Raw genomic sequence first — 12,398 nt, 5'->3', positions numbered from 1 at the left:
CATGGACTTGGAAGCCTCGGGCCAGCCTGGTCTCCCTCCTCTGGACTGGACTCTCTGCCCCCCACTTCGCATGGAGAGTCTTGGGGACAGGAGCCCTGTCCTGCTCCCTGGACACCTCCATAGTAACCATGGTGATTTCCATACAGCTCCATCTTGATCAGGAGTCCTATTGTACAGAGTGGTTTGGCTCCATGGCACTTTTTGGTTTGTTACAAATTCAGCAGGCTTTTGTGTAACAGCCAGGGGAGAGAATTGTTTCTTTGGGGAAATATATTGTGAATCCCAAACAGTTCTCAAACTGTTAGAATGCCACTCCATCTTAGATGCCAATATTTTATTTTTTGTATTATGGAATTTTATAGCAGTGAAAGGATAATAAGATCTCTGCTGAGCTTTCAACTTACTATTTGTACATCATGCGATTTTCACTCCCCAATACTGTACAGAAACTTATAACAACACAAATGCCTGTCAGTAAAAGCATGGATGAATAATATTCCATTCACATGATAGGATTCATCCATCGCACAAGGGTTTGGATGAATCTTAGCAATATAATGTGAAGTGAACTAAAATCTCAAAAGATTAGCTACAGTTCTGTATTCTGTATAGGGCTTCCTTAGTGATTCAATGGTAAAGAATCTGCCTGCAATGTAGGAGATGCAGATCGATCCCTGGGTTGGAGAGATCCCCTGGAGAAGGAAATGGCAATCCACTCCAGTATTCTTACCTGAAAAATCTCATGGACAGAGGTGCCTGGCAGGCTATAGTCCATGGGGTGGCAAAGAGTTAAACATGATTGAGCATGAATGTATTCACATATTATGTTTAGAAATTTTAAAATAATTAAAAATATTTTATGATCTTTATAAGGACAATAAAACTACATTTCAAAGAATGGCAGAGTGATAAACATGCTTCAGGATGCAGCTTACTGCTGGTGGGGGTGGAGAGGCTGGATGATCACATGGCATCTTGAGGATTAGATGTAGCTGTTGTTAAATATTCTAGCTCTTGTGTGGGGTGATGAACTCACAGGTGCTTATTATGTTAATATAAACAAAATTCTGTTCATTAGGTCGAAAGAAAGAAAAAAAAACAGGTTGTTGTTTTTTTCTTTTGGTTTTGAGGGATAAGCACTTCATTACAATCCTCAGGGTTGAGTAAGAATAAATGACAAAATCAGTTTTCTTAGTAAATAGCTCTGGTGGTGCTATTGGTAAAGAACCCGCCTGCCAGTACAGGAGACATAAGAGAAACGGGTTCCATCCCTGGGTGAGGAAGCTCCCCTGGAGGAGGACATGGCAACCCAGTCCAGTCTTCTTGCCTGGAGAATCCCACAGACAGAGGAGCCTGGCAGGCCACAGTCCACGCAGTCGCAGAGTCAGACAGGACTGAAGCGACGGAGCGCAGCTCTATGAGAGCATTGCTTCTTGACTTTGAAACCCGTCTGAGTGTGTCCAGGAGGTCAGCAGAAGCACAGACAGCGCTTGCTGGCAGGAAAGGGGTCACGTAGCTAGAGAGGTCGCCTGGCTTCGGTCTTTGCTGGTCTCGCATGTGTAAGTAGCTTTAGGGGTCAACCCAGAGGAATTAACCATTCTGTGAACAGTTTTGCCCTGGCGTCCAAGTGACGTGAGAAGGTCACCAGACCCAAATCCAGGTTGTGTCCTGGCTCTGTCCCTCCTTCACGGGCACTGAGGCAGGCGCCTTGCTTTGCAGTTTTCTCACCTGCAGCCTTGCCAATATTGTCCTCTTTTATTGGGTTGATCACAGCTCGTATGAAATAATAGGTGTGACATTGCAAACAATCAGGCAGCTTATGTGAAGTTATTCCTGCAAGTAGACATAGTTCCACAGCTTTTGTGTTTCCTTCATGTTGTATATGTGGAAATATCCACTTTGGGTATCATTAGAAATAGTATTTGGTGAACGGTCATTCTACTCTGTAGTAGGCTACATAGTGAAAACAAAGGCCATGAGCCCCCAGTCCCCAGACCTGTAATTATACCTTATTTAGAAAATGGAGTTTTGCAGATGGGATTAAGTTAAGGATCTTGAAATGGGGACATTATCCTGTATTATCCAGGAGGGCCCTCAGTGCAGTCAGCAGTCTTTCTAAGAGAGAGCCAGAAGGAGATTTGATACAGAAGAGAAGGCAGTGTGAAGACTGAGGCAGAAATCAGAGTGGAAAATGCCCTTAGCCACCAGAAGCTGGGTCAGGCAAGAGAAGAATTCTTCCCAGGAATCTCCGGAAGGAGGGTAACCCTGCTGACATCTTGATTTCAGCCCAGTGATTCTGACTTTTGACTCCAAAACCTTGAGAGAATTAAATCTCTGTTGCTTGAAGCCACCTACTCTATGATTATTTGTTACAGCATCCACAGGAAACTAATACATTCACATTAAGATGTTTTCAAGGATGTCAAAATTTCCTAATGTTATGAATCAGTTCAACGGCTTTGTCCTTTTTAATGTGAATGTAATAAAAATGAATATTTAAAATACTGCATTTTCAAGAACAAAATATAGTTATTCATTTTTTTGGTCTCCCAGTAATCAGCACATTGCTTGCACAGAGTCAGTGCTCAGTAAATAAGAAAACTACTTCATGCAAGAAGATGACAGTCCATCTAGGCATGTGTTTTATGTCCTATATGACACATGTATCTGTCATCGGATTTTAATTGGCCTCAAGTTTGCAGACCAAGTGAAGAACATCAGTGGATGAATGGAGTATTTCTTTCATTGTTGTTCTTCACATCCTGCCAGTTTTGAGAGGTAATCTGAAGTCTCTTCCTGTCGGAGACACCTGGGGTGTAAGACTATTCAGGCAAGGACAGGAAAGTGAGTGCTGGTGGGCGAGCTCCGACGCGCAGAACGCCGAGCTCCGTGCAGTTTTTGTCGTCTGCACGAGCTCCTGATGGGAGGGGCCTATCTCACTTTTCCGAATGCTGTCTGAACAAAGTCTTCCGCGGGAACTGGACGTGAAGGTGTATCTGGGGTGATAACTTCCTGCCTAATGCTTGCACTTCGTTTTTTTGGTTGAAAAATTCAGTTAGAAGGACTGCTTTAAAAGCGGCACAGCCGACACTTAGGTTGGAATCACGCAGGGTTCATGTTGAGCTAGAGATTCTGACCCATCAGGTCAGGAGCGAGGACTGAGCTTCTGCAGGTGATGCTGCTGTCTGGGGGACCACTGGCTCTGGCATCTAGTGTTCCTGCCTCCAGGTGCCTCTGTCTGCATTCTTCTTTTCTCCTTTTTTCTGTGCTGCCACCTCAGGCAGTCAGCCTGGTTCTGCTGCATTTGCTTGGCAACATTGCCCCCTCCAGCCTCGGCAGCCTCCACCCTCAGGCTCTTGAGCATCGAGCAGGGACAAACCGGTCGGTGTCCCTGTGGCTCCCACAGCAGGGCGCTGACATTCTGAAGCCCTGTCAGATCCCTGTCACAATACCATCCATCAGTCAGTGAAAAGAAGAGAGATGCCTTGAGATGAGAGGGAAATCGATGAGGGCGCCAGGGCTAGAGCGACAGGAAATCGGAATAGCAGGAGAAAAGGGAGAGAAAAACATTTTAAAAAATTCACTGGAGGAAAACATATTGTAAATGAGCTGCTTTCACTATAGAATTTTCCAGTTTCTGAAAGCACTTTCTGGGGTAGTCTCAAATTTAGCTGCAATTTAACCTCCGATTTCTCTAATAAAGAGCCAACTGCTTGTTTTGTTCATTCATCTACTGAAAATCTTTTGTAACCCTCTGGACTGAGGCTGAAGACTTAAAAAAAAAAAAAAAACCTATATACTGTCTGACTGAACGGAGGGCCTGAGAGAGATGGCCTAGTTCCATGAAGGCCAGTCAGCAAGCCCAGCCATTGCTGTAACATTAGAATCGCTGGGGAGGTTTGGAAAATTCCACATACCTAGCCTGCACCTTGGACCAATTAAACCAGAACCTTTGAGGTAGGTCGCAGTCTGCGGGGGTTTTTTGTTTGTTTGTTTGTTTTGTTTTTGAAGTTTTTATTGAATTTGTTGCATTTTGTTTGTTTTTATGTTTCGGTGTTTTGGCCATGAGGCATGTGGCATCTTAGCTCCCTGACCAGGGATTGAACCCACAGCCTCTGCCTTGGAAGGTGAAGTCTTAACCACTGGACCACCAGGGAAGTTCCAGAATTTTTTTTTAACGTGTATCTTTCAATGCTTCCCCAATGACTTCCATGTGCAGCCACACACCGCTAAGCCAGGTCTGTATGTTCTAGCCCATGGATTGAACCCATTTTAAATAAAACTCTTCAGAGCTGTCCTTTCCATATCTCAGTTCCTTCCCATCTAAACCTCTGCTGCATTGAAAACTCCACAGGATATTTTGGAAACACGATCTTTTTCAATCCAGCAATTTAAGTTGAGCTGCTGATTAAATAGTCAAAGCAGCTTTCTGAAGGCCCAGTGGCTTTTCATTTTCACGATCCAGTTGCTCCCTCTGCTGGCCAGCCTTAGGTAAAGCTTCCTGATCTGCAGACTCTCACTGTAGTCTGCTCCCCTAACCGGGAATCACACAGCCTGTTAAAGCAGCTTTTCTAATCCCACCTTCAACTTACATCTCATTGGTCACTGCCAAAAATGAACCATCTTAACACACTAACCCCTTATCCAGCGGCACTTTTGTTGTTTTTCAGTTGCTAAGTCATGTCAACTCTGCAACCCCATGGATTACAGCACTCCAGGCTTCCTTGTCCTTCGCTGTCTCCTGGAGTTTGCTCAAACCCATGTCCATGGAGTCGGTGATGCCATCCAGTCATCTCATCCTCTGTCTCCCTCTTCTCATTCTTCCCTCAGTCTTTCCCAGAATTAGGATCTTTTCCAATGAGTCGACTCTTTGCATCTGGTGCCCAGCTTCAGCTTCAGCTCTTCCAATGAATATTCAGGGTTGATTTCCTTTAGGATTAACTGGTTTGATTTCCTTGCAGTCCAAGGGACTCTCAAGAGTCTTCTTCAACATCACAGTTCAAAAGCATCAGTTCTTTGGCACTCAGCCTCCTTTATGATCCAACTCTCACATCCATACGTGACTACTGGAAAAACCATAGCTTTGACTATATAGGTAAGGCATAAGGCATGATGGAGGAGAGAAATTATATGTGTGTATGTCTGTGTGTGTATATACACAGACACAGCACACACACACCCCCCCACATGTGTGCATATATTTTGCTTATGTTGATACCAGAAGGTATTCTGATATTAGCCATTGATTGTACTTGCTCCCTGCAGAATAACTGACTTTGATACATACTTTAGTTAGAAAATAGAGAAGGAAAGCTTTCATCCATACCTTCTCTACCCACTTTCATATATGTCCCCCATCAACTCACTTCTCCCATCTGTCCTATAGTTTATCATTATGGCCAAATGCAAACACAGGTAGATGTAAACAGGTGACCTCAACTTGTGGCCCAGACTTTTGTAGCATTACATCAGACATTCACTGTGCACAACCCTTGTGCCTGTGGAGACAGAATTTGATCCTTGGTCTATCTGCAGGCCAGATGCGGTGCAGCCCAAGCCTGGGTTCTGAAGGAGCCTCCTGAAGCTGTCTGTTCCATGTTCTCCAGCTCCGGTCATCAGCATGCCCTTCTTGGTCCTTGACTCATATCTCAACCTGTTGTTCCTACTTTAAATATTTTTTTAACCCTGGCTCAGCCATCAGAATATGACACATCCCAGGCTTCCCTGGTTGGCTCCATGGTGAAGAATCTGCCTGCTGGTACAGGGACCACGGGTTCAATCCCTGGTCTGGGAAGGTCCCAGGTGTGGGGCAGCTAAGTCTGTGGGCCACAGCTATTGAGCTTGTGCTCTAGAGCCGTCAAACCGCAACTCGTGAGCCTGTGAGCCTCTAGCCTGTACTTCTCAACAAAACAAGCACCACAGTGAGAAGCCTGCGCCCTGCCCCTGGAGAGGGACCCCCACTCTCCAGCAGCAAGAGCACGCCTGCATGCAGCAGCAGCGAAGTCCCGGCACAGCCGAAAGTGAATAAATAAAGAGAGAAATCATAAAAAAAAAAAAAAAGAATATTATACACCCCTTCAGTTTTGTGCCATCTGAAAATACAAGGTATTTTTCTGTTTTCCTTAAAGTCACTGATGAAATGCTGAAGAGGTTGGTAATGGTACCTAGTGTGTGTGTGTGTTGGACTAGCGAGAGAGAATGAAAAAAAGCCTTGCCCCTAATACTCAGAACCTCCTTCCAGAGACTGGCTGGTTGGCTGTGAATGATTTAACACCATCTGAGCTACATTCTCTGATCTACCCTCCCCCCGACCCCGGGGCACTCAGTGACACAGCTCTTAAAAGCATAGTCTCGCTAATCAAGCCAGCTTGATCTTAAATTCCAGGTCCACCCACTTGATACCTTATTCTTCCAGGGAGTGCACTCACAGGATGAGAGTTAGGAATTTCCACTTTCTCCTCGGCTCAGCTTTGATCTTTATACCATCTGTTCCAAGCAGAGTGTGTAACATCCAAGCCCAGTTCTGTGAATCTTCTTCACAAGTTGGCATTGAGGACTCCTCAGCGAGGATCCAGAAAAACATCTTCCAGAACCTAAAGTAGCACACAGGTGTGAAGCAGTCGTGCCTGGAGAGACGCTGAACGTGTGGACTCTTGGAGAGTCAGTTTCAAAATCATGGAATTTAGTCAATTGTTCTCCATTTCCTTAGCCCCATTGCTAAGTCAGTTTGAAATCGTCAGCATGACTGTAGAAGACGCCGCTGGAAAAACTGAGCATCCCAGCTGGGACCCCAGAACGTCCCATTCTCATCACTTCCTTAGTTCGGCCTCGTCTGTAGCCGGGTTTGTCTCACGTGATAAGCTAGGATTCCTTTGCACTGGAGTCTCGCTTAGAAACCTCCCTAACCCCTGGATCCAGGAATGCTATTAGCAGTCCTTGTTCTATTTCAGTGCTGCCCAGGTGGCTCAGGGGTAAAGAATCCACCTGCCAATGCAGGAGTTGCAGGTTCGATCCCTGGATCAGGAAGATCCCCTGGAGGAGGACATGGCAACCCACTCCAGCGTTCTCGCCTGGGGAATCCTATGGACAGAGGAGCCTGGTGGGCTGCAGTCTATGGAGTGGCAAAGAGTCAGACACGACTGATTGCATGTGCACGTTCTATTTCAACCACAGGTGTTGTTCAGAGAAAGCCCAGGAACGCAGTTTTAGCAGCTCTGGGGCCTGTGCAAAAGCAAAGACTAGCATATGTGAGAATTAGTGGAAGGCCAAGTCAGTATTTCTCACAGACTTAGAACATTCTGAGCTCTGAAAGTTAGGAAATCACTTTTCTTCTGTTATTGGTAAAGGAGATGTTTGAGCAGAGAGGCCCACTTTCTCTTAGCATCTTCCTCTGCCCATCAGACAGGCTGACCTGATGGGTGGGATTTATGCTGTACCTGTCAGCACATAGGTGAGACCAGATGAGTAAGTTTGATGACATTAATCTAGTTCCTCTTATGATTGATCCCAGGACACTGAATATAATTCCCTGTGCTACATGGTCATAGTTTGCATCTATAACCCTGAGCTCATAGTCTATCCTTGCCCTATGAGCCATGTTATAAACGGAAGTAATGGTCATGTTTATAAGATACATTGGATATTTTCTTATTCTGTTAAAATTTAATTCAATCTTAAAACACATCTGTTTTTAGGCAGAGCGTTTTAAAAGAAAGCATCATCTCTTGACAATTACAATGAAAATATTTAGAAAATGTTATTTGAAGATATAATTTTCAATGATGGTTAAAAAAAATCATAGTTCCTTAGGGTCAAATAGTGTCAGCCTCTACTGAGAGGGTAAGATAGTCCCTTGTTTTTTCTTAACAGAGACTTAAAAGTCCAGGAAATCACAGAGATACCTTCTGGGAGCTGTGTATATGTGAATATAGGGAAGTGAGACCATTTGGTACCAATAGCTGGCATTTTGGTATTTGCTTTCTACTACTGTATATATGCTAAATGTTTTTCTTGATCTTAAATCCCTCACTTATTACCCATGTCTGTATTTGCACCTGTGCTTTGAAGGCCCTGTACCTTGCTGCACAGATAACTGAACACTAGCAAGAGGTTTTCTCCCCATCTCTGTGTAGCCACGGCTATAGCACTGAGCCTGTGGTGAAGGTAGGCCAGCTGTACTGTGGAGCAGTTTAGTTAGGAGGGAGAGCTGATCATGAGAGACATCTGATAAGAATGAGGCTTCCCACGACAGTCACGTAACAGACAGCTAACCGCAGCTTCTGACCCAAACTCCAGTCCTGGGGTGTGACTGAAGCCCAGCAATAATACCAGTCAGCGATAGAGTCCAGGGCTGACGATAAAAATCCATTGATACTCTGATAGCCAGATCCTTGGCTGGCGCTGTTTTGCACACAGGTCCCATCTAGCCCTGATCTGGGGACACGGGGCTGGGCGCTCAGGAGTGAAAGTGTAGTGGCCCAGTAAGCTCTCCAGCGCAGGTTTCCCTAAATGAGTCGTCACATGTTGCTTTACCAGCTGGATTGTTATATTGCTGGGGACAGAGAGTCTTTGGTCTGGGAGTTTCCACCAACCCTCTTTTTCTTCTATTCCTCCCTCATTTAGAGCCCATTGATCTTCCTTGGTGTGTCTCGGGGACGGAGGCAATTCTGGTGCCAGGAGGACCTTAAAGATTGACTCGGGGCCCACTGTGGGGCTCGGTTGGGTCGCCACCTCCTCGGCTGCCTGGTCAGCCAGCCAGTTTCCTTTGCTGCTTGGATCAGTTCCTCCTGATGGCCTTTGCAATGGATGACTGCCACTTGGGAAGGCTCCAGACTACTTCTAACAGCTGAAGATTTCTTTTTTGTTCTTATTCTCCTTTCCCCTTGCTGTCAATAGTCCCCGTTCCTTATAAATGGCTCCATGTACACGTCAAGCAGCAAAGAGACACCTTGAATCGATAATAGATGCTGACTCGTTTCCCTTCGGGGTGCCTCAGTGCCTGGGCGAGTGCGCGCAACTCAGCCCGCGGTGCTGACCACCCTCGGGGTAAGGCCTCAGCCTCCACGCTCTCATCAGTTGTTGTTATGGCAGAACTGCCCGTCTGGACGGCACTGCTTCCGTCAGTGAACAGTTCCATTCCTGGGTTCTGGGGGGGAATGTCTGTCAGGTCGGGCCTGCTCGAGTCAGTTTCCCCTGTGACCTCCTCACAGTTATGATCAGGGGTTCCCACTTCCGTAGGTAAAAACGTGGCGGGGCTCAGCGTCCGCGCAGTCTCGAGCTGGGCCTGTGGGTTTTCGCAAAGCAGCTCTTGATAGTGAGTCTTCCAGGAGCTGGTCAGCCACCTACTCCCCTGGCTGTCCATCGGGGCAGTAACAGCATGAGGAACCTTTACATTTATATTTTGTCCTACAGTAAGCTCATCTGCTTCTCTGACCAAAACCACAGTGGCAGCTAATGCCCGGAGGCCTGGCGGCCGTCCTGCGGCCGCTGGATCCAGTCCTGTGGATGGATCGGCCACTGGGTCCAGTCGTGTGGATGGATGTGTGACCGGCGCTGCCCTGGCCCAGCTGTTTGTGTGAGGGGCCCCGGTGCAGTGGGGTTTTCTCAGGTACAAAGAGGTTGAAGTCCCGCGTCACGTCTGGAAGCCCTAATGCTGGAGCGCTGGTCAAGAGTCTCCTTATCTCCTCGGAGGCCTTTTCCTGCTCAGGTCCCCACTCTAGGGGGTTCCTTACCAGACCCTGCTGCGGCTTTAAACAAAGGCTTGGCAATTTCAGAGAAACCCAGTATCCAGATTGAGCTGAATCCGGCAGCCCCGAGGAACTCACGGACTTCTTGCTTGGTGTTTGGCCGAGGCATTGAACAGATGGCTTGCTTCCTCTCGTGTCCGAGCGCCCGACGCCCTTTTAGATGACAAACCCCAGGTACTTGGCCTCCTGTCTGCAGGTCTGAGCCTTTTTTCATGACACCTGTACCTTGTGGTGGAGAGTAGGGCCAACAGACCTTTGGTGCCTCCAGCAGTCCCCTTGGGTGGGACTCGCTAGCAACAGGTCATCCATGTACTGGAGTAGGTGCAGTTTAAAGTTTCTCCAGGAAAGGCAGCAAGGCCTGCAGCCAGAGCTTCCCCAAACAGGTGAGATTTTGGTAGTTGAGTTTCTGAAGCCTTGTGGCAATCAAGCCCAAGTCAGCTGTGTCTTTGTCCCGGTGTTTGGGTCTTCCCACTCAAAGGCAAACAAGGGCTGGCTGGCTGGTGACAGGCGGAGGCAGAAGAAGGCGTCTTTGAGATCGAGACAGGTGAACCAGCTTGCCTGAGCAGGTAAGAGACTCAGGAGAGTGTAGGCATCTGGGACCACTGGATGGATGGTGATCATTGCACTGTTGACGGCGCAGAGGTGCTGGACGGGGCAGTAGTCATTCCTTCCAGACTTTTTGATTGGCAAGAGCAGAGTGTTCCAGGGAGACTGACTTTCGATTAGGATCCCGGCATCTCGTGGGCGCTGGGTGTGGTCCTGAATTACCAGGAGAGCCTCCCATATTCCTGGATATCGTTTCTGTCCAGCAGGAGCCCTAGCCTGAGGTCCACTACAGTTGGGGCATGGTTTTTGGCCAAACCTGGAGGCCCCTTCTCTGCCCAGACATCAGGGAATTCTTCTGGCAGCTGTGGGGGATTTATTTGTTCCCTCCCTGAGGAATAGAGGCACCATTCCTCTTCCCTGGGCATGGCCACGGCCATCATCAGAGCAGATTGTTTCCCCAGGGTGAGGCTCGTGGGCTTTCTGGGGGCAAAGGTGATTTGCATCCCCAGTTTCGTCAGTAAGTCTCTACCCAGCAGGGGAATGACGTGTTCCGGTAAGGACAGAAATTCATGAGTCCCCAGATGGCTCCCTAGCTGACATGAACAGGCCTTGCAAAATGAGCATGGGCTGCCATGTCCCCTGTGGCCCCGACAACAGTTTCTATTCGGCCTGTGAGGGGAGCCACAGGTGTGGTTACCACGGAGTGTTCAGCTCCAGGGTCCACCATAAAGTCATTGATTGGCCCCCTAATTTCATCATGACCATGGGCTCCCGGGGGCCCAGGATCAGGGAGCCCTGTCTTCCTAGTCTGATTCTGCTCTGGCCCGGCTGGTAAGGTTTTGGACAGCCGGCTTAGGCTGGTACTTTTCGTTGTTGGGTTGCCTGAACTTCTTTGAGCCTTTAGTCCCTCTGCGATGAGGGCACTCGTTCCTCCAGGGTCTGGTGTCTCTGCAGTAGGCGCACTGCTCGTGGGGTAGTGGTGGTCTCTGCCTGGTTTCCCCTTTCTGCGTGGGATGGTCTGTTGCACTGGGTCTGAGCTCCTCAGTGCCGCTGCCGGCAGGGCTGCTTTCTGTTTCATTTCTGTATCTGCTTCTTGTTGGGCTTCACGGTCTCAGTCCACGAAGACTTTATTTGCTGCCTCCCGGAGCTGTGTGGCATTCATCCCACTGATGCCTTCCAGCTTTCGGAGCTTTCATTGGATGTCTGCACGGGATTGAGCCACAAAGGCAGCGTTCATCATCCGTTGATTCTCGGTTGTCTCAGGGTCAGATGGGGTGTATGTCTGAATGCTTCACACAGTCTTCCATAGAAATTGGTGGGGGATCTCATCCACTTTTTGGATTATGGTTGTCATTTTGGACATATTGGTGGGCTTTCTGGCTCCCGCTCGAAGTCCGTGTAGAAGGGCATCATAGTGTTGACCCCGGGTTTCTTGTCCTTATCTGGTGTTGAAGTCCCAACGAGGTCTCATCTCCAGCATCGCCTCTTGTGCCCATCCTTCCACATCTAAGACCTCTGCAGTGGCTTGACCTCCGAGCCATTTTTGGGCTTCTGTCAAGATGCATGACCTTTCCCCGGTGGTGAAGAGAGACATAAAGGGCTGGTGACAGGTGTCCCATGTGGGCTGATGGGTGTGGAAAATGGACTCTAGGAGGTCAGTCATGGTCTGGGGTTTATCACAGTACGCTGGGTCATGGTGTTTCCAGTTTAGGAGATCAGTAGTGCTGGAAGGCTGATGATAGAGGAGGGAGCGACCAGGCTGGACTGAGCCATCCTCCTTCACTGTTGAGGACCTTGAGTTTCTCGCAGTGGCATCTGATGGGCCTCAGCCAGCTGGTTAGATGGTTGTGCTGAGCAGAGCCGCGTCCCTCCTGGCTCGGGGCTGGAGTCTTGCTCTTGAGGTGGTGCAGGGGACACGGGGTTGGCGTGGGGGAGGGGGGTACTGTCTGGCAGTGGGTCTGGCGCTGGCTGTGCTGGGGCTTGTGGAGTCAGGGGGACATGTGGCGGGGGCAGCAGTGGGTCTTCTACGGGATCTCCCTGGAATATAGGGTTTTTTCTTTCTTTGTTCGGAATGGTTGAGTCACAAATGCCCTCCTGTGTCCCTGT

The 12,398-nt window shown here is 48.2% G+C and overlaps 1 protein-coding gene across 5 annotated transcripts in view; it reads left to right on the top strand.

Annotated features, from left to right (window-relative positions):
* Positions 1 to 12,398, top strand: part of CDK14 (cyclin dependent kinase 14) — a 642,874-nt gene that overhangs the window by 443,838 nt on the left and 186,638 nt on the right. The window lies entirely within an intron of this gene.

Source organism: Odocoileus virginianus, chromosome 1 (genome assembly GCF_023699985.2).
Source record: "Odocoileus virginianus isolate 20LAN1187 ecotype Illinois chromosome 1, Ovbor_1.2, whole genome shotgun sequence".
Taxonomy (NCBI): Eukaryota; Metazoa; Chordata; class Mammalia; order Artiodactyla; family Cervidae; genus Odocoileus; species Odocoileus virginianus.
Note: the sequence above shows the minus strand (reverse complement) of the source record. Positions and strands in the feature narration are given on the sequence as shown.